The sequence below is a fragment of the Phyllobates terribilis genome, unplaced genomic scaffold, assembly GCF_046119375.1.
Source record: "Phyllobates terribilis strain yellow unplaced genomic scaffold, ASM4611937v1 Scaffold_1__5_contigs__length_1240528914, whole genome shotgun sequence".
In the NCBI taxonomy this organism is placed as follows: Eukaryota; Metazoa; Chordata; class Amphibia; order Anura; family Dendrobatidae; genus Phyllobates; species Phyllobates terribilis.
This window is the reverse complement of record NW_027362761.1, coordinates 1,186,632,259-1,186,655,889: the sequence shown is the minus strand read 5'-3', so window position 1 is coordinate 1,186,655,889 and position 23,631 is coordinate 1,186,632,259. Positions and strand designations below refer to the sequence as shown.

The following is a 23,631-nucleotide window of genomic DNA, read 5'->3' as shown; positions in this document are numbered from 1 at the left end:
CTATCTTCTGTGCTGATCCATCCATGCCCTTGCTGTGCCATCTCTCCAACACCATGATTGTTTATGAAGGTTGTTCCTTGCTTGCTTTTTTGGGGTATGTCATGAGGCGATCATTGGGTCCAGTGGTTTGGACTCTTGCTGGTGATATAAAAAATGATACTGGATTTGTTTCTTCAGTGTTTTCTGGTATCTGAATATTTTCTCCATAGAGCTTCTCTATATGTTTATGGTGTAAGGAGGAAGCATGTTTCTCCATAGGAAGATGCTGGAGGGCAATGCTTCATGGGAAAAAAATATGCAAAGAACTTTAGAAGGATGATCTACAGCACCACCTATGGGGGGGATACAATTCTCAACCGTAGTGAGGCAGGTAAAGGGAAGTGGCAATGTTGATTCTGCCAACAAAATGGCAGTATAACCCAGCCGGCGCCCGGCTTAGCTCCTGGACCCCCTGCATACACCCCCACTAGATCTCTCTAGGTAGATCCCGCAGATACATTGTCTCTGTGTCTTCCTTCTGTTACATTGGCTTTATGATCTGACACATTCGAGAGCTTCCATGACATTTAGGAGCATTTTTTTTTTAAGTTTCTAATATTCCACTACGGTCCACAGAGATGAACTTCATACGAATTGTGATCGGTCTCATCTGGACTAATAGTATTAAGTCTAGACAATGCTCTGTGAGCAGCTGAAATGTTCTCTCTTGATCCTGATAATTTGTCACAATGTTTCAGTGCAGGGGATGAGGCTTATGTTGAATGATACTATGTGTCATACCTACTAATGGTGCCAATATTGTGTATGGAAATACTGTGTACAAATAACCATACTAACCAGTGCCTAATAAAAGCTGACCTACATCTTTCCTGCTCCTGGCTCTATTCTCTCTACTCTCCTTTCCCCTTTTCTCAGTGTTAGAGTTAGCAGAAGGGAGGCAGTCGTACACAGGTCTCCAAGCTCACCTGTGACTGGGCCATTCACACACATGAATATGCTTTGATCTAAACCATCTATTGTAGCTCTGGCAGGATGTTTAGAGTCATTGTCCTGCTGGAAGGTGAACCTACCCCCCCAGTCTCAAAGTCTTTTGCAGTCTCTAACCGGTTTTCCTCTAGGATTGCCCTATTTTTAGCTCCATCCATGTTCCCATCAACTCTGACCAGTTTCCCTGCCCCTGCTGAATAAATGCCTCCTCACAGCATGATGCTGCCACCATCATGTTTGATGGTGAGGATGGTGTTTTCAGGGTGATGTGCAATGTTAGTTTTACGCTAAAAATGGCATTCTGCATTTAGCCCAAAACGTTCTACTTTGATCTCATCTGGCCAGAGCTCCTTCTTCCACATGCTCGCTGTGTCCCTTATATGGCTTTTTGCAAACTGAAAATGGGACTCCGTATGGATTTTAAAAATGTATTTCTACTTGCCACTCTTCCATAAAGTCCATATTTTTAGAGTATACATCTAATAGTTGTCTCGTGGACAGATTCTCCCACCTGAGCTGTACATCTCTGTAGTTCCTCTAGAGTGACCGTGGGCCTCTTGGTTGCTTCTCTAATTAGTGCTCACCTTGCTTGGGATGTCAGTTTAGGTGGACGGCTATGTCTTGGTAGGTTTGCAGTTGTGCCATACTCCATCCAATTTCGGATGATGGATTAAACAGTGCTCTGTGAGATGTTCAGAACTTGGGCTTTTTTTTTTTTATAACCTAACCCTGCTTTAATTTTCACCACAACTTTATCCCTGACCTGTCTGGTGGGCTCCTTGGTTTTCATGACGCTGTTTCATCCCTAATGTTCTCAAACAAACCTCTTAGGTCTTCACAGAACAGATATAGTTATACTGAAAATAAATGATATGCAGGTGGACTCAATTTTCCAATTATGTGACTTCTGGAGGCAATTGGTCACTCGGGATTTTATTTAGGGGTATCAGACTACAGGGGGGTTAAATACAAATGCATCTCACAATTTTCAAATTTATATTATAAAATAATTAGAAAACCCTGTGTCATTTTATTTATACTTCACAAATACTTGCTACTTTGTGTTGGTATCACATAAAATCCCAATAAAACACATTTAATTTTGTACAGTAGGTGTAACATGAAAAAAATGTGGAAAAGTTCACGGGAAATGAATACTTTTCAAGGCACTGTAATATATATTTGTTTGATGGTATGGCAATATTAAATCATATTATATAAGTTTGGTCTTTAGTTGTCTTCACATGCCGTGCACTAATGTATAGCTACTGACAAGGATAACTAATTCCTGCATTAGGGACTAGTTTGGTGCACCACATATATTAGTATCTATTGAATTATCAATTAGCATTTAATAACTATGAAGTAATTAACCAGGATCCAATTGATGAACCGAGAACAAGGGAAGATGCATTGAAGGCAAAAAAGTGAATCATCACATTGTGCACAGCATGTGTTTTAAGATTCTATGGTGCCAGTGGTCAGACTGGTCACATTCCAACTAGACATGTCCTGCTTCGCTCAATTCACTTGCATTGAGTGAATCTGCATATGGCCACATTTCAACTAGACGTGTCCCGTCTCGATCAATTCGCTTGCATTGAGTGAATCTGCGCGCGGCCACATTCCAACTAGACGTGTCCGGCCTCCCTCAATTCACTTTTATTGAGTGATACTGCACATGGACACATTCCAACTAGACGTGTCCGGCTCCACTCAACTGACTGTGATTGAGTGAATCTGCGCACGGCCACATTCCAACTAGACATGTTCGGTCTCCCTCAATTCACTTTTATTGAGTGAAACTGCGCATAGACACATTTCAACTAGACGTGTCTGGCTTTGCTCAATTCACTTGCACTGAGTGAAGCTGCGCATGGCCACATTCCAACTAGACATGTCCAGTTTTGATCAATTCAATTGCATTGAGTGAAGCTGCACAGAGCCACATTCCTACTAGACATGTCCGGTCTCGATCAATTCACATGCATTGAGTGAAGCTGTGCATGGCTAGTTGGAACATGGCCAGAAGTATGCATATCACAAACGTGCAGTCATTTGACCACCTGGTTTTATCACCGGCACTACAGAATCCTCACAGTGCGTGATATAAGTGCTGTGAGGATTCACAGTGCTGCATCCCAGAAAGTGATTGTAGACTTTCATGAAAAAACCTGGACAACCCCTTTAAGGCTAATCCCATTTTTTCAAATAATTTCCTTATTGTTCATTTGCTTCCTAAATTCAAAGTTAAAGGGGTTGTCTCAAGTTTTTAAATTGATAAAAATTAATTTTTTAGTTGCATAGTGATCATTGTATCTGACCAGTTTCAGTGCCCTTGTGCTTCTCTAATGCTGTGGATACCTACGGAAAAGCTGCCTCTGCTGGCTGACTGTGGGAGTGCTCAGTTAGGATCAGAGGTGGGACTACTGTATGTCGCTGGTCCGAATTGTCAATATTCAGGCACGCACCGCCCCTGGCAAAAAGGAAGCCAGGGTGCGCTCCTAAAGAAGCAACATGAGAAAACTACATGAAGCAACTTTCTAAAAAGTTTGCAATAAACATTTTCCAGTGACTGTAAGGGTTTTATCTAGCTGAGTGTTCTACAAAACTGATACAAATCTGTTACAGCTCTTGCTCAAGGTTCTGTCAGCTCTCTCTGCTCTCCCTTTCCTTCTCTCAGTGTTATAGATTGCAGGAGTGAGGGATAAATTGTTTTACACAGTGTGTATAGGAAGAATGACCACTGGAAAACTATACAACTAATTTTATGTATTAGAGTCCAGTCTTTGGCATGAAATCCAATATGTGGTAGTCAGCACAAGGACCATAGAATGACAGACCATTCGGTAAAGATGCATACAAGAAAAATTATGACCATCGATTCTGTAAGTTATATCATACCAAATATGCCTATGATGAGACGAGCATACCTAGGATAGGGGAGGAAGGAGGCAAGTGCTACCAAATTTTGATTGGTCATAATTTTGATTGGTCATAATTTTGATTGGTCATAATTAGTAATGCTTATACGGACCACTACCAATATTGGATATATGTATATGACACTATCTGGCTATATGATTGTGCTGATGGGAGAGTTACATTTGGATCATTCCTATACCCAACCCCCATCACTTTCTACCTAGTGTTCATTAAAGGTATTTTATTCATTACCAACTTTATTTATTTTTCTTTTATATACTGTCCCCTTGGACCTTATGTTCAGGTTGTTCGCCTTTATCTCACAGTGTGTATAAGGCAGAAAACATGTACAATCTTAGGGAGAGCAAACTGTAGAAAAGGTAAAAAATCACACGTCGAGGAAATAAGTGCAGGATAGAAGATGTGCTGACATCTGAGGTAAGGGTAAGCGCATCCTTTGTATATGCTCACATCCAGCCTATATTACTGGGAGAGACGCTCCCACAAGAGAAAATCTAAAGCTGTAAATTGCTTATCAGGGTATCTGAAAATGAATGAAGAAATGAACATTTCAGTCTGAAGCGTTATTATTGAAATATAGCTATTAGCATATGTAAATATCATTTTTTACATGTTTTAAATTAATTGCTCGAAAAAGAAAATATCTACAGCTTTTTGATATATTTTCTTTTCCACTTCCAAGATCCAGGCTTGCTGTCAGTGAAGGTGAACTTCCATGTTTACATGCAGAGGCTGAAAAACATCGAGTGATCTAATGGTTCTTTAGAGAGGAGAATCAGATACAATTGAATCCAGTCTAAATAATCTTCTGTGAGCTAATGACTTCGACAGCATAGATATCCTGTCCTTTCTTTATCTTTACTTTTGGTTCGACAGAAGATCCCAAGATGAGTGCCATGAGATGACCAGCTTTAAAAAAACAAGCAAACAAAAATAAAAACATTATTTAGTGATACACTGTCAGAAGATGCTTATGCTATATGTATACATGTGGCCACCCAGTGGTTGTGATGTGAACTGCCGCCTGTTAACAACCATGCCAGCACGTCACGATTTTTTACTAAGTTTTTATAAAGAGAAATTGGGATCCTTAATGACATTTCTCAGAAAAGTAAGAAAGGATGCACTTATAGTTTGTTGGAAAGTATCAGTCAGAAATCCAGGTTGTCTGAAAACAAAAATATATTGGACTTCTAACAAGCCTATGGTGGCTACTATAACACCAATATTCTAAGTGAGCCCTTCTAACTCTCAGTGTGTCAGTACATACTGTGATACTACCCAATCAGTAATGATACTACCATTGTCATCCAAGGTGATGGAAGGAACAAGTGTACAACGATGGGAAGAGAAGGAAGGGAGTCCAACAACTAGGGAAAGGGAGAATGGAGACCCCTAGGCAGATCTAATATCACCCTGACTACCCTATCATCCCTATATAGGTTCTGCACCTATCACCGTGCAGGAAACCTAATCCCTGAATGTCCCTAGAGCTAGGCCCTAGGTAGGGAGGGGACGGGGTGAACACTAGTCAGGCCCCACTGTAACTAAACACAACAAGGTAAACAAACAGAGGGGATACACTTAGCTTGAGAAGACACCAGAGATATAAGTACCAACTGTCCTCCAAGGGAAGTCCAAGAAGACACTAGCCAACTACTAGTACTCCAGGCATGGACAGAGGAACATAGAACTGTCACCGGCGACTCTCTGGAGACACTGAGAGTTTTTAAATACCAAGCAAGGGTGTGTCAATCAGCAGCAGAAGGTGGAGGTAGCTGCTGGGTCCTAAAGGGAGAAAGATATCATTACACTAGAGAGAGAGGATCAAGAAGGTGTCTGCAATACCAAGCACAGTGACCTTCTACATCTGGATCCAGAGAGACTGTCTGTCACACTTGATACACCTGTGGCAGCCATACTGTATACTGATCTTTTGTGAAGGTCTTCATCAAATTCCACCATTTGATGAGTCAAAAGGGTTTTTCCAAGACTAAAATATTGATGGCTTTTTCTAGATCATTAATATCAGATTGTTGGGGATCCGGCACCCCATTTCCCCACCAATTAGTTGTTACTGGATCCCATGACACCTAGTAGTGCTCTGTACTCCATGTAGTGGCCTTTCACTGGTACTGTAACTCAGTGATGAGCAGCGAAACTGAGACCACCCATTACACAGAGGAGGGAGCGGCGGTCTTCTGATAGCTGCCGGACCCGGTAATAACTAATTAGTGGAGGTGGAAAATGTTGGATCACCACTGATCTAATGTTGATGACCTTTGCTTGGTGTCACTATCTTATTCCTTTAAGATCTACTTGAAGCAAATGTTTACTTCCCATCCAAAGTCTTTTAGGATTGGCAAGGTCGTCCAGGCTAATGCATCTATCATTAGAAAGAAGACGAATGATTGTAACATCTTGAAAGTTCCAGTCGTCAGTGTGTCATCACCGGGATGTGAAGATCGCGAGTAATTTATTCACTTTAATTGCTGCCAGCTCTTTTAAGCTTTTAGACGGAGACATTAATTTGCTTGTTCCCCATATTCCTCATGACAAAGTGACAATCGTTTGATAGCTGAACACTTTTCTTTTCTTGAAAACACAAAATACTTTAAAAAAAAAAAAACACAGCATAACATGTGCAATGTTCTCCCCATTCAGCCGCCTTAACCCCTCCACCCCCGAAGGGAACTCTTAATTCGCCTTATTAACCCCGTTTGACAACTTCCTGCTAATTACAGGCAGCATTTTTTTCTTTCTCGCTAACTCGTCCGTGCTCCTTGATTATCGAGCCGATGGACTCCGCTAATTAACGCCGCTTTTTGTCTAACATAGTTTCCTTCGGAATCATATTTGATCCGTTTTCTTGATTACAACGTAGATCAGATGAAGACGCGGCCGTCTTTACTTCAAAGCTTTGGAGCCTTCAAAAGGTATGAGATGTGGAAGTCACATAGGGAAAGACTTTTCTTGGGTTTATTATGAGATGTGAGGGAATGACAGCAAGACTTGTTATAAGTAACAGACTGTGGAGAACTCATTAATAAGAATCTATTATTACTATGCGGGATGGGGGGTGTCGGCGTCAGTCAACGTGAATACATTAGCTTGTATGTTCTGCTAAAATAAAAGGATTTTGATCATCTCGCTTTAGAAACCAAATGCTCTTGGGGTCTCTAATACTCTTGGGATCTGAACTTTTGCAGATCTGTCAGGTTGGTTGTAACTTCCCATACCTAGTAAAATCTATGTTGTCACTTCCAAGGGTTAATATGACGTGACATCAGATGTCACCAAGTCAAGTCTTATGACTCGTCTGACAAGGAGGATTCTCTAAGCAACAAGTCTGGATGTGCAGCATGGACCAGAGGAGTTGGTTCAAGGGGGGACAGTAAAGCTAGATATCTAAGACAACACCAGAATGTTGTAGGGCAGAGGTGAATATGCAGATCAGCACCTTTGGCATGGAAAGGTAGAATTGTGTATGCACTCCTGTACCTTGGACATTGTACAGCATAGCTGAGTAAGCAGGCAGGTACCTTGGACATTGAACGACAGAGCTGAGTAAGCAGGCAGGTACCTTGGACATTGAACAGCATAGCTGAGTAAGCAGGCAGGTACCTTGGACATTGAATGACACAGCTGAGAAAGCAGGCAGGTACCTTGGACATTGTACAGCATAGCTGAGTAAGCAGGCAGGTACCTTGGACATTGAACGACAGAGCTGATTAAGCAGGCAGGTGCCTTAGACATTGAACAGCTGAGCTGGGTAAGCAGGCAGGTACCTTGGACATTGAACAGCAGAGCTGAGTAAGCAGGCAGGTACCTTGGACATTGAACAGCATAGCTGAGTAAGCAGGCAGGTACCTTGGACATTGAATAACACAGCTGAGAAAGCAGGCAGGTACCTTGGACATTGTACAGCATAGCTGAGTAAGCAGGCAGGTACCTTGGACATTGAACGACAGAGCTGATTAAGCAGGCAGGTGCCTTAGACATTGAACAGCTGAGCTGGGTAAGCAGGCAGGTACCTTGGACATTGAACAGCAGAGCTGAGTAAGCAGGCAGGTACCTTGGACATTGAACAGCATAGCTGAGTAAGCAGGCAGGTACCTTGGACATTGAATGACACAGCTGAGTAAGCAGGCCGGTACCTTGGACATTGAACGACAGAGCTGATTAAGCAGGCAGGTGCCTTAGACATTGAACAGCTGAGCTGAGTAAGCAGGCAGGTACCTTGGACATTGAACATCAGAGCTGAGTAAGCAGGCAGGTACCTTGGACATTGAATGGCAGAGCTGAGTAAACAAGCAGGTACTTTGGAACAGTAGAGCTGAATAGCAAAACTGGAACCTTGGAACAGCAAAGCCAAGCGTCCAGATAGACACCTTGGAACAGAAAAGATGGATATGTATGAATGTACTTTGGAACAGTAGAGCCAAGTATGGAGACCCCTCACTTTGGAGCAGAAGAGCCAAAGATCTAAACAATCACCTAGGAACAATAGAGTTGAGTATGCATAAAATTTCTTTGGAACAGCCTAGCCATGCATGTAGACAGACATCTTGGAAAAGTAGAATCAAGTATTTAGACAAGCGTAGAAGGGAGGAGGGGAGAGGAAATGTAGAAAGCTTACCACGTTGTCGATTTCAAAACCACATGTCAGCCGAAATCCATCCTGAGGGTGCCGCACCCATTGGTGATCACAAGCAAATGAAAAAGAAAAGGGAAATCCACCGGCACATCCAACAGGAAATAATTAAAAATTGTTCTTTATTGAAGAAAAAACTAAAACATGCTAAAATGAAACCTCAGAAACCTGACGCGTTTCTGGTGTATGCAACACCCTTATTCATAGGACGACTGAGGTAGCATGTAACAGACCAGACTTTATTCCAAACTTGCAATAAATGAGCAAAAACCATAGGTGGAGCTCAAATCAATGCTGCTGAGGAAGTTGCAAACAATACAGGTGACAAGCATAAAATAATAAATGTAGTGCTATAAATAATAAATTAAAGCATACCCAACATGGCAATAATATTCTGAATGGACAAATATAATTGCAATAACAATTCACATAATGGCAACTAATGGAAGCCGCAATTCAGCAGTCAGTGTCACATAGGATGAAATCAGATATGCAGCCAGGCAGCCAGTAACAAAAAGAATGGAATCAGGTGCAAAAATCGACAAACGGCATTACACAGCCTAGCAATCAGTGTCCATTCAGAATATTATTGCCATGTTGGGTATGCTTTATGAATTATTTATTATTCATTGCACTACATTTATTATTTTATGCTCGTCACCTGTATTGTTTGCAACTTCCTCTGCAGCACTGATTTGAGCTCCACCTATTGTTTTTGCTCATTTATTGCAAGTTTGGTATAAAGTCTGGTCTGTTATATGTTGCCTCAGTCGTCCTATGAATAAGGGTGTTGTATACACCAGAAACGCGTCAGGTTTCTGAGGTTTCATTTTAGCATGTTTTAGTTTTTTCTTCAATAAAGAACAATTTTTAGTTATTTCCTGTTGGATGTGCTGGTGGATTTCCCTTTTCTTTTTTATTTAGACAAGCACCTAGGAACATCAGAGCTGAGTATATAAGCACGCAACTAGGAACAGCAGAGAGAAGGATCCTTACAGGCAGCTACGAACAGCAGAGCTGAGTACTTGGATAAGAACCTTGGAACAGTAGAGATGAGTATGTAGACAGGCAATTTGGAACAGTAGGATTGAGTATGTAGATAGGCATCTAGGAACAGCAGAGCTGAGTATATAGACAGGCAACTAGGAACTGCAGAGTATGTAGCTGGTTGAGATTGTCTGGAGACTTATTATGTTAGAATACTTGAGCTAAGGATTAAATATGGCTCAGCTAAGGAAACTGTGCAGTAATGTTGTGGACCAACTATCTGAATATCTAAACAGCATGTAACTGCCTTAACCGGCCCAAAAAGACTTTGGAACGTGACATCAGAGATGCCCGGAAGAGAAGGAGGACTTCAGAGGCTGGCACTAGAACAATCATGAGGCTGATGAGTCTCAAGGATGATGAAACAGATCTGTCCAAGGATCGTCTTTCTAGACGATAGGTTATAGATAGATACATACCGTATATTCCGGCGTATAAGACGACTTTTGAAGACTGAAAAATCTTCTGTCTAGTCTGGGGTCGTCTTATACGCCGGTAATGCTTTTGAACTTTCAGAAATTGACATGCGGGGATACTCTGGGGGTGTTAATAAGCTGCCATGGCCGTATCCCTGCCATGTCGGAGTTAATATAAGGTGGAGGGAGTTAAAATACGGCGGCGGTAGGTCCAGACAGTCAGCGCTTCTGTGCTGAAACTGACACATCGCTGCGTATTCCCAGCTCCGGACACAGCGCAGGACTTCTGTGCCGACAGCTTTCACTTGTCACAGAAGCGCTGCGCTGTGTCCGGAGCAGGGAAGTTCGCATCGCTTCTGTGACAATATATGAAAAGCCGGCAATTCAGCAGCGGCATAAGCCGGCACCCGACAATTTAGAATAGAAAGAATAGAGCATCACACATAGATTAGATAGATAGAAACATGTCAGTCACATATATATGAAGTACAGTGACAGTGTTGCTTACTGTACTTGTCATTTAATGTAAAGGATTTATTAAAACAAATATTAGTGTTTTCATGCACTGTCTCTTTAAAAAAGCCGGCCGGCAATTCAGCATCTGTACCCGACAATTTATAACAGAAAGATAGAGCATCACACATAGATTAGATAGATAGAAACATGTCAGTCACATATATAAGAAGTACAGTGATAGTGTTGGTTACTGTACTTGTCATCTAGTGTTAAAATAACGGATTTATTTAAAAAAAAATTGGCGTGGGGTTCCCCGTAATTTTAGTCTCTAGCGGAAGTTAAGCAGACAGCTGGGGCAGATGTTTGAAGCCTGGGAAGGGGGTAATACCCACGGAGCTTCCCAGGCTACTAATATCAGCCCCCAGCTGAATACCTAGCCTTTACTAGCTATTAAAATGGGGGACCCCCCCAAAAAAATGACGTGGGGTCCCCCCTAATTTAATAGCTAGCAAAGGCTAGGCAGACAGCTGGGGGCTGATATTAATAGCCCAGGAAGGGAGCCATGAATATTGGCCCCCTCCCAGGCTAGAAACACCAGCCGTCAGCCGCCCCAGAAATGGCGCATCCATAGGATGCGCCAATTCTGGCACTTAGCCTCGCTCTTCCACGCTGCCCTGGTGCGGTGGCAGGGGGTAATAGGGTTGGGGTTGATGTCAGCTTATAATGCCAGCTGACATCAAGCCCAGGTTAGTAATGGAGAGGCGTCTATAAGACACCCCCATTACTAACCCCATAGTAAAAGTTAAAAAAAACACAAACACCCAGAATAAAGTCCTTTAATTGAAATAAACACACAATTCTTTATTGTTCTAAATTAAACCATACTTACCATCACGCCCATTCCAGCTGAAGCCAACGATCTCCTGCAATAAAAGTAAAATAATAAAGCAACCTCATCCTTACCTTTCCATGGTTCCCAGGACCGATCCAGCTCTGCTACATTCACATGACAGGCTGGACCGCAGCAGAACGCTGCCATCCAGCCTGTCATCCCGCAGACACTGAGAAGCGCAGGCATGCTTGCGCTCTGCAGTGTCTGGCTGTGACGGCATCCAGATGAGCCGACAATGAACTCAGCTCACCTCCTGGACGTCCGTCACTGACAGCGTGGGAAACTTCTACTGCGCATGCGGGGAGCAGGAGAATTTTCCCACGCTGTCAGTGACGTGCATGAGGTGAGCCGAGTTCATTGGACATGATCTCGGCTCATCTGGATGCCGTCACAGTCAGACACTGAGGAGCACACGCATGCCTGCGCTTCTCAGTGTCTGCCGCATGGCAAGCTGAACGGCAGCGTTCTGCTGCGGTCCAGCCTGTCATGTGAATGTAGCAGAGCTGGACCGGTCCTGGGAACCATGGAGAGGTAAGGATGAGGTTGCATTATTATTTTACTTTTATTGCAGGAGATCGTTGGCTTCAGCTGGAATGGGCGTGACGGTAAGTATGGTTTAATTTAGAACAATAAAGGAATGTGTCTTTATTTCAATTAAAGGACTTTATTCTGGGTGTTTGTGTTTTTTTTAATTACTTTACTAGAAATTCATGGTGGTCATGTCTAATATTGGCGTGACCCCATGAATTTCGGGCTTAGGGCCAGCTGATAATGCCAAGCTGGCCTTAACCCCTTTATTACCCAGTGAGCCAACGCACCAGGGCCCTGGATGAGTTGGGTACAGCGCCAGAAGATGGCGCTTCTATGAACGTGCCATTTTCCGGGGTGGCTGCGGACTGCAATTTGCAGCGGGGGGGGCCAGAAAGCTTGGGCCTCCCTGCGCTGCAGATTCCAGCCCCCAGCTGCCTAGTTGTACCTGGCTGGACACAAAAATAGGGCGAAGCCCCACGTCTTTTTTTTTTAAATTATTTCATGAAATAATTTAAAAAAAAAGGGCTTCCCTATATTGTTGTGTCCGGCCAGGTACAAATAGGCAGCTGGTGGTTGGGGGCAGCCCGTTCCTGCCTGCTGTACCTGGCTGGACACAAAAATATGGCGAAGCCCACGTCAACATTTTTGGGAAAAATTAATTACAAAATTAATAATAATTTAGGGACTGCATCTTTATTAACCCCTCAATTGTCATTTAGTGTTAAAATAAAGGATTTTTTAAAAAGAAAATTGGCGTGGGATCCACCATCATTATAGTCTCTAGCGGAGGTTAAGCAGACGGCTGGGGCAGATGTTTGAAGTCTGGGAAGGGGGTAATACCCACGGAGCTTCCCAGGCTACTAATATCAGCCCCCAGCTGAATACCTAGCCTTTACTAGCTATTAGAATGGGGGACCCCCCCAAAAAATGACGTGGGGTCCCCCCTATTTTAATATGTTTATGAGTGACAGTTTTCCTGCTATATACCTGCATGTCATAAGAATTTAAATTAAAAAAAGCACCATGTTAAATTCAAATCTGTTTTTTTTTAATTTTTACCGGTGTTTGGTATGCGTTGGAAAAGGGGTAGTCTTATACGGTGAATATATTCTAAACTCTATATTTTAACAGGAAAGTAGGGGGGTCGTCTTATACACCAGGTCGTCTTATACGCCGGAATATACGGTACATAGATAGATGATAGATGATAGAGAGTAGTGATAAGAGTGTGCGTTCTGTTAACCCTTTCGGCGAGCATGCTCCGGTGTTTTCCGAGTATCTTCAGCATGCTCGGGTTTAATGTTTGAGTCACTCAGGTGTGCATGATTTGCGACTGTTTGACAGCTTTAATACATGTGAGGAATGCCTAAGAAACAGGCATTCCTCACATGTATTAAAGCTGTCAAACAGTCGCAAATCATGAGCACGGGAGTGACGAAAACATAACACCCGAGCACGCTGAAGATACTCGGAAAACACCGGAGCATGCTCGCTCATCACTAATAGAGAGATAGATAGATAAATATGGATAGATAGATAGATAGATAATAGATAGATAGATAGATAGATAATAGATAGATAATAGATAGATGGATAATAGATAGATAGATAGATAGATAGATAGATAGATAGATAGATAGATAGATAGATAGATAGATAGATAGATAGATAGATAGATAGATGATAGATAGATTATGTAACTTCTGGACTAAGAAAGTTTGCTTTCTTTTGAAAAATATTTCTTCATATCCCAGAAAAGATTAAAAAGTTAGAAAACTTGAGTGAAAGCTTTCAAATATCTAACCTTTGTTCCAATTCATATTTTTTAAATTATCACTTTATCCAGTTGTCTGAAGAATAACTTTGATCTTAATATAAAAATTATTTTAACAAATTCAATCAGAACAAAAAATAAAAAAAGTAATTCTATCTAATATTAATAATTCAGTAACTCTTACTGAAACTTTTAGGCAGCGCCCGCTTTTCAAACAGCATTTTTTTTTTACCAATGTCTAGAAGTTTGTTATGATGATTTTTTTCAAAATCCCCTTCATGGAAATATAATTTACTCTTTAGTAACAAGGCCTTAAATATCTTTCATGACCAACCCTGGGTTTTTTTGTTTTTCACTAACAAGGCTGTTTCAGGCTATGTTTTATGCTGGACAAATTGTATTATTTCTAGTGCTGTTTTTGATATATATGAATTACTGAGTTACATACATAATGTATTTTTGCTATTAAATTATAAAAAAAAATTGCATTTGTTTATTGTTTGTTGTTTTTTGTTTACAGTTTTACATTTTTTACTGTTAATGTTTCACAATAAATGAATTGTTAAATCAATTCTCCAGGTTATAACAATCATGTGGATACCTAAAATGTGTAGGTTTTTTATTTGAGAAGGTTTTTATGTGTGTGATAGATCGATATAGATAGATAGATGATAGATAGATAGATAGATAGATAGATACTAGATAGATAATAGATAGATAGATAGATAGATAGATAGATAGATAATAGATAGATGATAGATAGAAAGTTACACGGACATAAACCCACAGTGGTCACTGAAATAAATTGAAACTGACAAAACTAATTTTCAATGTAAATTTACTTAATAATGAGTTTCAGACTTTACTTATTCTTCCTTTTGAATTTTTTTTCAACAGAAAAAATAAATAAAACTATAGCAAAAATTATGGTTCTTTAACTGAATATTTAGTTATTCAACCTTCTGAAGCAATCACCGCAAACAAACTCTTTCAGTAACTCTCAATGAAAATTCAGCATCTGTCTACAGGTATTTTGGCGACGTCTCATGAGCAGATGGCTCCTTGTGTCTCAGGTGTGGAAGTGCCTTCTTCAGACTGTAGGTCTCAGTTTCTTCCCCAGATGTTCTGTAGAATTTTAGATCAGGGTCATAGAATCCTTGAGTCCAATGCTTTGCTCTTATTCTTGGACATTTTCAGCTCTTTTGGGTCATTATCCTGTTGGAGGCGCCATGACCTGTGACTCAGAATGAGCTTTCTGCCACTGGGCAGAACATTTTGCTCCAGAATGCCTTGATAGTCTTGAGATTTCATTGTACCCCGCACAGATTCAAGACCCCCTGAGCTAGATGTAACCAAACAGTCCCAAAACATCCCGAATCTCCTCCATGCGTCACAGTAGGTACAATGTTCTTTCTTTGTATGCTTCCTTTTTGCATCTGTGAACATAGAGCTGATGTGATTTACCAAAAAACTCCAGTTTTGTCTCATCTGTCCACAGGACATTCTCCAAGCTTTGTGACTTGTCAATATGCACTTTGGCAAATTCCAGTCTCGCTTATTTATGATTTGCTTTCAGCAGTGGTTTCCTTCTCGGTCATCTTTCATGAAGTCCACTTTGGCCAAGACAGTGACGTATGGAGCCATCTGACATTACTGTACCTTAACCTTGGAGTTCACCTCTAATCTCTTTGGAAGTTTTTCTGGCTCTTTGGTTCTCATTTTTATCATCCGTCTCTTCAATTTGTCATGAGTTTTCCTCTTTTGGTCACGTCCAGGGAGGTGGGATACAGTCCCATAGACCTTCAAATTTTTAAAAACCTTTTGTAAGAGTAACATCAGGCTGTTTGGAGATGGTCATATAGCCTTTACCTTTTATCATGTTTGTCTATGAGGTTCTTTCTAATCTCCTGAGACAACTCTCTCCTCAGCTTACGTTGCTCCATGTTCAGTGTGATGCACACCATGATAACAAACAGCACAGTGACTACTTTGTACCCCATATACCACACCATACTATCAAGATACGAGATGTGCAGCATCTGAAACAACGGATACTGGAAGCCTGTGCTAGCATTTCTTCTGCGGTGTTGCTATCAGTGTGTCAGGAGTGGGAGAAGAGGGTTGCATTGACAATCCAACACAATGGCCAGCACTTTGAACACATTTTATAAGTGGTCATAAACTTGTAAAAAACTCATGAAAGAATAAAGTTACATTAAAACCAAGCACACCATTGTTTTCTCTTATGAAACTCTCAATAAGTTTGATGTGTCCCATGACACTCTTCCCATTGAAAAAAATAAAGTTAGATCCAAAATGGCCGACTACAAAATGGCCACCATGGTCACCACCCATCTGGAAAAGTTTTCCCCCTCCCACATACTAATGTGCCACAAACAGGAAGTTGATATCACCAGCCATTCCCATTTAATTTAGGTGTATCCATATATATGGCCCACCCCTAGCCAGCGAAAGAGAAGACAGATGTGGAAATAATCTGCTTCTGTCTTCTACCCAGGATCCTTGCTTGTTTGATAGCAAAAGATCTGAGAATCATATGCTTTATTTTAGTAACAGTAAATTTATAATGGCACAGGACACAGAATTAGTCCTAGGAACAAACATTTTAAATTTACCTCACTTAGTTATTACTAGGTTAGATATGAAATTTCTGCCTGCCTGCAGCCACCACTAGTGGGAGCTGATGAGTTGACTGCTTACTGATTATATAGTGAACTCAATAATGCAACAGGATTCCTCTGAGCTCCCCCTATTTGTGGCTGCTAGAAGAAAAAAAATAATTTTCATTTGTAGTTTTATGCAGAGGGTTTGGAGCTCTGTATAAGAAGAACAGAGCTTTGATTGTGAATAAGATATGTTAATAAATTAATCAGCACACAATGTTAAAACTAAAAAGGAGATGCCATGAAAAGGCAGACATTCACTTTAAAGATGAGTTATGGAGCTGAAATAAAAGAAAAATCTTTTTGCACAATGGGAAAAAAATTGTGACAGTTTAACCTGGATATTAAATTGCCATGAAAACAATTGGTTGGCACAAAATTCCAATTATTGTATTATATTATAGACCCCTGTGGAGGAAGTGTGGAGAGCTGAGAGGAGCAAACTGCTTATATTGCTGAAATTTGCATTTAAATTATGTGAAGCAGTAAAACTAAAAAACAAAAAGGAAGGAAAAATCTGATGTTTATTAGACATAAAAAGTACTGAGGACCAAAACCGGAGCAAAATGCAATTATTACATTTTCTTTATTTGATTACATGTGAACCTTAATAAGTGTGCAGAAAAAAAAGAGAGAATGAAGATTATTTCTTGCCCCTGGAATAGCTTAGACAGGAAACTCTTCTAGTTTTTCATGTAATCTCGGGGAGGGGAAAAAAAAGTGGAAAACTTCTACAAATTTTTTTGTACTATTTTCAGATTTTGACCAAGATTCACATTTCGACATATCTTAGTTTTATAAGAAGAATTACAACAAGAGCATAGTTTTTCCCGTTTACAAACATGTAGGGTCTTTGGTTTTCTGGAAAGGGGCTAAATCTATATTCCAAGGGGTTGTAAATTCACATTGGCTAAATTCTCTGATTTAGGAGCAAATACCCTCTACAGAGAGGAAGAAAATTTGAACTCTAGTGCCACCTACTGGAAGTAGCAATCCTAAAAGTCAATATCGACCCTTTAACGAGCCTTATCACATGACTTAGGATAAAAGCCAAACCAGAAAATCAATATGCAGATACATGTTTCGTGATGTTGCCCCTCATCAGTGCAATATCACTGTATGAGAGGCCTGTGAATGCAGTCTAAGGGGTAACATTTCTTCTTACGGATCCTTACCTAGGCATGTCAGGCATATCACTCTCTATAAGAAGAAATGTTACCCCTTAGACTCCAGTCACAAGCCTCTCATACAGCCAAATCAGATCTCATGCTTTGCACTGAGGAGGGGCAACAATCTTTATACCTTTTATTAGCTAACCAAATGTCCTGAAATTCAAATTTGGCATTACTCTCTAACTTGTTCTGGTAATTCTTTGTAGACCCCAGAGCACAATAAATGTATGATGAAAAAAAATATTCTCACTTTTTCACTCACTTTTCCCACCACCGCAGCTGCCCATCTGGTCCTCTTTCCTCAGGCATGCAACATCCTCTTTTAGAATCTTCACTCTCCACTAGGGCTTCTGGTTCCAAAAAAGGTTTCTGACACCACGATTCACATCGTCACATCACATGCGTCTCCCAAGGTGCCGAATACTATGTGCGTTATGACATCAGTGACCTACTCATCACTGGAAGCCCAGGTGCAGAGTAAATTACAGAAAAAGGACAACATGCCCAATACCGAAGAACGAAAGAGGCCAGACAGAGCTGCTCATAGGTAGTGATGGGCAAACCCCTGACTATTTGGGTCCGGCGGGTTCATCCAAAAGCCGAACAGTTTATTAAAAGTTCGGATTCAGGTACCAGAACAGTACCCGAACACGAACCCCATTCATTGGAATAGGGGACCCGAACATCCCTGGTTTCCCACGCTGTCATCTGCATGACCGTGCGGGAAACAAAGGCTCTGATCAGTGGTAACATTGTTACCGTGGTCAGAGCGCTACGGGATCATGTTATCAGATATCCGCGTGATCCCGCAGCTATGACAGTGACCCCCCAGTAAAAAGCTTACCGCGGGTCACAGCCACCAACTGAGAAGACTACTACCCACATCAGCCGGCGCCTGCTGTCATTGTGAACAGTGAGCGGCGCAGGCGCTGTGGACGGGAAAAGTAGTCTCTCATCAGCCAGCGCCTGTGCTGAAAGTAGAAAAAAAAAAAAGTTAATAAAAAAATATTCAAATAAAAAAAAAATACATTATACTCACTTAACGCCTAATCCCCGATGCCCTCGTCCCCTGCAAAAAATAAAAGAACACCATATACTCACCTTAATGCCTTATCCCCGATGCCCATGTCACCTGTAATAAAGAAAAAATAATAAACCACCATAATCCTCACCTATCTGCCGTAATCACGAGTGTCCCATGGCGATCTCATTAATTGAACAGCCACATCGTTACATGCGACCGCACTATTCAGCGGCCGGCAATGCACTGCAGGAGCATCCTGTAGTGTATAGCGCTGAGCTGCCGGCAGAGAGTTCACCGGAGTTCAATCATCTGATGAGTCCCGGTGACCTCACTTACTGAGCCGGTGCTGCGTGAGCATTTTCTCATGCAGCGGTAGTGCAGTAAGTGAGGTCACCGGAGCTTGATCAACTGATGAGTCAGCCCATTTACAGATCATTTAGTGAAATCTTAAGAAGCAAATCACAAAAAAACTGTATACAGTAGAATCCATATTTTTTTTGTAAAATTCGAGACAAATTCAATTAGGCTCAAACTGATTAACTCACCAAAACTATTCATGATGGTATAGTCGTATAGACTCTCTAAGAAGTGACTTAACACTACACTTTACAGAACTGTCCCCTAAAAACCCTTTTGAATATAATTTTAAAGAATCAATTAATTATCATTTTCTTTTCAAGGGTGTCCCAATACTTAACTTTCAATCTAGGTCCAACGTTTTGGCCTTTCCACATCCGACCCTGTGGTCAAAAGAGCGTGTTTCCTATGTTGAGACCAGTACCATGTGTGAAGGAGGCTGTCTCATCGACTCAAATGGCTATGCTAGCCCACCTCTCTATGTCTGTGTATCAGTAGAGAAGGAGACTGGCTTAGTTAGAGAACCGAGTAGTCAGCCATTCCAGCACTAACATGCCGATGATCCTGTTGGAACAGAAGTGACTGTGTCCTGACCACTAGTGACCGGACTGCTGAGCCCAATGTCTGTCTTCTGAGTCAGGTGACTGGTGATTGGCATGTCATCACTTCCGGTCCGGTGGAATTTCGGTTATTCAAGACTCTACGTCCGAATTTTCCCCTTTAAGAAGGCGAAAGGAGACGATTCTCCATTGAATTGTGTTCTATAAATATCAGTGTTTGCTTTATCCTGCAGAAGACCGCAGGGAGCATGGGACATTGTGCGCTTTCCATAAGATCGAATGTAGATTTTATAGAAAAATAATGACTAACCGGCTTTAATAAATACATTATCATATATATCCTGCTGAACAGGAAGCTTTAATTAGAAAGCACAAAAAAAACAAAAACCTGAAGAATCTTCTGATCATTTCTGGCATTTCTTTTTCTTTTAAAATTATATAATCTATGAAAATTTAAAGAGAAATTTCGCAAAAAAATGTTTCATACATGAATGTTAAAAGGGTGTACATCACACACAAACTGCAGACAATGTCAAATTGATTTCTGCACCTGTTGAAGTTGGTGTACTTACCTTTAGAATCCATTTCAGAACATATTTTACAGCCATTCTGATAGTTTACCCTTTAATTTCCAGCCATTTAGCCTGACGGACAGCCTCTTAATGTCTTTCCACCTAGTTGACGAATCTTCATCCACCTGACAATTCCTCAGGGTCCCTCCTCTTTGCCAGTGTCTCAAGCTCCTCAGAACAAGCTGCAGCTGTCATTCAGGCTGCATGGTCAATCAAACCATAAGCCACCTCACTCATTGGCTTAACTAATATTATGCTTATATTAATATCTTGATTTTACAGCCATTAAGGCAAGGATTTTATAAGTAAATTTACCAGCCTCAACAAGTGTAAGAGATTTATTTAATAATGTACATGGTTGTACTGTGAAATTTAGTGATAAATCAGCTTAAACAGGACTTACGCTATGTTCACACATCATGTTTTTTTCAACATTTTCTTTCTGCAGCAAAACCTGATCTCTTGCCAGGAGGTTGTTCAGGATTTTTCTTGCTCTTTTGTTTGTTTTTTGGTGCGTTATTGGTCCAATTTTTCAGCACTTTTTTCACTGTCCTTTTTCTCTTTTATAAATGTACATACGTTTCAGTGAAAAAAAAATCTCATTCTGGTTTTAGCATAGTGAGGGAGGTGAACTGTTCAGGAATAGTTTAGACACTGGCAATTAATTGAGTTTGTTTGACACTATTTACTTTCACACTATGGTCTGCCATTCAGTTGCACAGGCATTGTTCAATTTCACACTTCCCTGGGTGTTATGGGTCCAGGTGGTGGAACCTCTGTGCTTCAGTGGAAGGAGGGACCAGAGGGGCGTGACTAAGTGACTACTCAGCCTGACCAAGGTCACACGGCGGCTCAGTCGACTCCGTGAACCAGGGAGGGACCTTACAGGTGGACCAGGTGCTACTCTGGGACCGACCTTGTGTGAGAGCAGGTGACTGCCATGGGTCAGATGGCAGGAACTGACCGGTACAGCGGATGAGCACGGCTGGAAGGCTGACGGGTGGTCCGGGTAGATAAGCAGGCAGGTACGGCAGATAGCCAGGCAGGTGTTCAGTGTAGGCAAGCAGTCGGGTATGGCGGATAGCCAGACAGGTGCTCCGGGTAGGCAGGCTGGTGGGCACGGCAGGTTACTGGCAGGTGCTCCAGGTAGGAAGGCTGGCGGGCACAACAGGTGACAGGCAGGTGCTCCAGGTAAGCAGGCTGGCGGGCACAACAAGTAACAGACAGGTGTTCCAGGTAAGCAGGCTGGTGGGCACGGCAGGTAACTGGCAGGTTACAGACAGGTGCACCAGGTAGACTGGTTGGCGGGTACAACTGTAGACAGACTGGATGACAGAACTGTTAGACAGGCTGGCGGGCTGGACTGACAGACAGACTGGCAGGCGGGACTGACAGGCAGTGGGACCCGAGGGCTGGAGCAAGTGTTAGCACACGGAGCAACAACCTTGCACAGGCACCTCCATTTTGGAGGAGGTGCCTTATATAGGGGCAGTCCTCCGGCCATTGGCCGGGGACTCTATAGGACGGCGCGCGCGGCCCCTTTCACAGGGAGGGAGCGCGCAAGCGCCCTAAGCATGGAGTTCAGGAAGCTGCGCGCTGCACGCGCCACAGCAGCAGGGGAGCGGGAGGACGCTGGACCTGGATCGCGGCGGTGAGCGGAACGGCATCTCTGCCCGGCAGGAGGCAGAGACGCCGATGCTACACTAGGCCACAGGTATTATCCAATCTCACATGTAGCTCAGCTAATGTTTACACTATTCACATCACTAATTTAATTAAACTTTCCCAATACAAACAACCATCTCAGTCACCAAGACAAGATGGTAAAATTACAAAAATAAATGTATTTCACATACTGTTGTTCTTACTTATTTTCACTAAAAACACAGCAAAACCTGATAGCTATGTTCACATTAGGTGTTTTTTCAGCGGTATTTCAAAACCCATTACTTCCAATGGGTGAAAAAAGTGACAAGCTCTATTGTGCAAAAAAGCACGCAGAGCACAAAATCCTGAACAAAAAAAAAAAACAAGATGTGTGCATGAGATTTCTGGAATCTCATAGACTTTGCTGATACTGTAAAACTCAGCTGCAAATTTGCATAAAAAAACGCATCAAAAAAAGCGGAAAAAAACAAGATGTGTGAACATAGCCTTACTGTATTTTGTGGACTTTAAGACGTGTCGGCCCATAAGACACTCCCCAAATTTTGGAGAGGAAAATGGGAAGAAAAAAATTTGAATAAAATTTGTATCGCTCCACTCCTGCATCTGCTGCTGCCAGATTCCTGCAGCAGCGACCCTGCCTCCTGGGAACCTGCTCCACCGCAGCAGCCCCCCTCGGTAACCTACATTCGGATTATAAAATGCACCCCAATTTTCCCTACAAATTTGGGGGAAAAAAGTGAGTCTTATATTCCAAAAAATACAGTATCTTCCCTGATTTTTTTTATTTTGGAAAATACTACTACACCCTCCTATACCCCGCTGCAAAGTAAGAAGCTTTCAAATATAGAAAAATACAAGTGTTAATAGTTTATATTATCAATAAAAAAATCAAAAGTAAATGAGCAAAAGAGAAATCTAAATGACACCAGCATTTGGAGACAACTCTTTTCATACATCAATTTTTCTAGATATACTTGTCCAAAGTTTTTGAAAGAACTCGGCAAAGAGGTTGTTTCAAACATCTTGGAGAACTGACCCCAAATCTTCTTATGCAAATCCTTCTGTCTCTTCATTTAATCCCAGATACACTGGATGATGTGAGATTAGGGCTCTCTGGGGCTGTTTCATCCCTTCCAGAGCTCCCCGTCCTTCTTTACAATGAATATAGTTGTTAATGACATTGGCTGTATGTTTGGGGTCGTTGTTCTTCTGCAGGATGAATTTAGAGCCAATAGTAAATCATCGATATACCTCCCATACCATTGAAAGTATCAATACTATGAGTTATTAGTAGTATCAACAAAGTGTTCTTTCCAATAAGCCATGTACAGATTTGTCAAAAACAGTGAATAACAAAAACCTATTTTTTTATATAAAAAAACATTGAAGGTAAAAAAAGTGACAAAAACAGTGACCTGTAAACTATATTCCTTCAAATCTTCAAAATTACTGTACTTTTTTAGATGGAATGACTATGCTATAATGGCTTACTGATATTGGGATAGATTTATATCAAGCACTGACATCACTTGTCAACCAACAATAGTCATCTTCCCAGACTATATTATGCAATTTTTTAAGATGCTTCTAACTTTGATAAAACTAGTAATGTGTTTTACCAATAAGCTATCCAACCAAATAATAAGGTTTTCCATCAAAGAACCTATGTCCAAAATAATGGGGTAAAAAAGGGAAAAAATATTATCTTTGTGAACCTCGGGCAATGCATAAAAAGTAGAAGTCACTGGACAAGGAACAAGAAAGAGATCATATTGTTTGGTGTTCATAGCACTCATTCTATTAGTATATAAGTTAAGGATGATCTGTGGTTGGAAGTAGGGTCTATAGACAATAAACGATAAGTTTCAGTATCCTCTAACATGTTCCAAAT

General features: G+C 41.3%; 1 protein-coding gene across 1 annotated transcript in view; it reads left to right on the top strand.

Annotated features, from left to right (window-relative positions):
• Positions 1 to 23,631, top strand: part of LOC141210089 (catenin alpha-2-like) — a 592,305-nt gene that overhangs the window by 36,300 nt on the left and 532,374 nt on the right. The gene's annotated exons all lie outside the window — the stretch shown is intronic.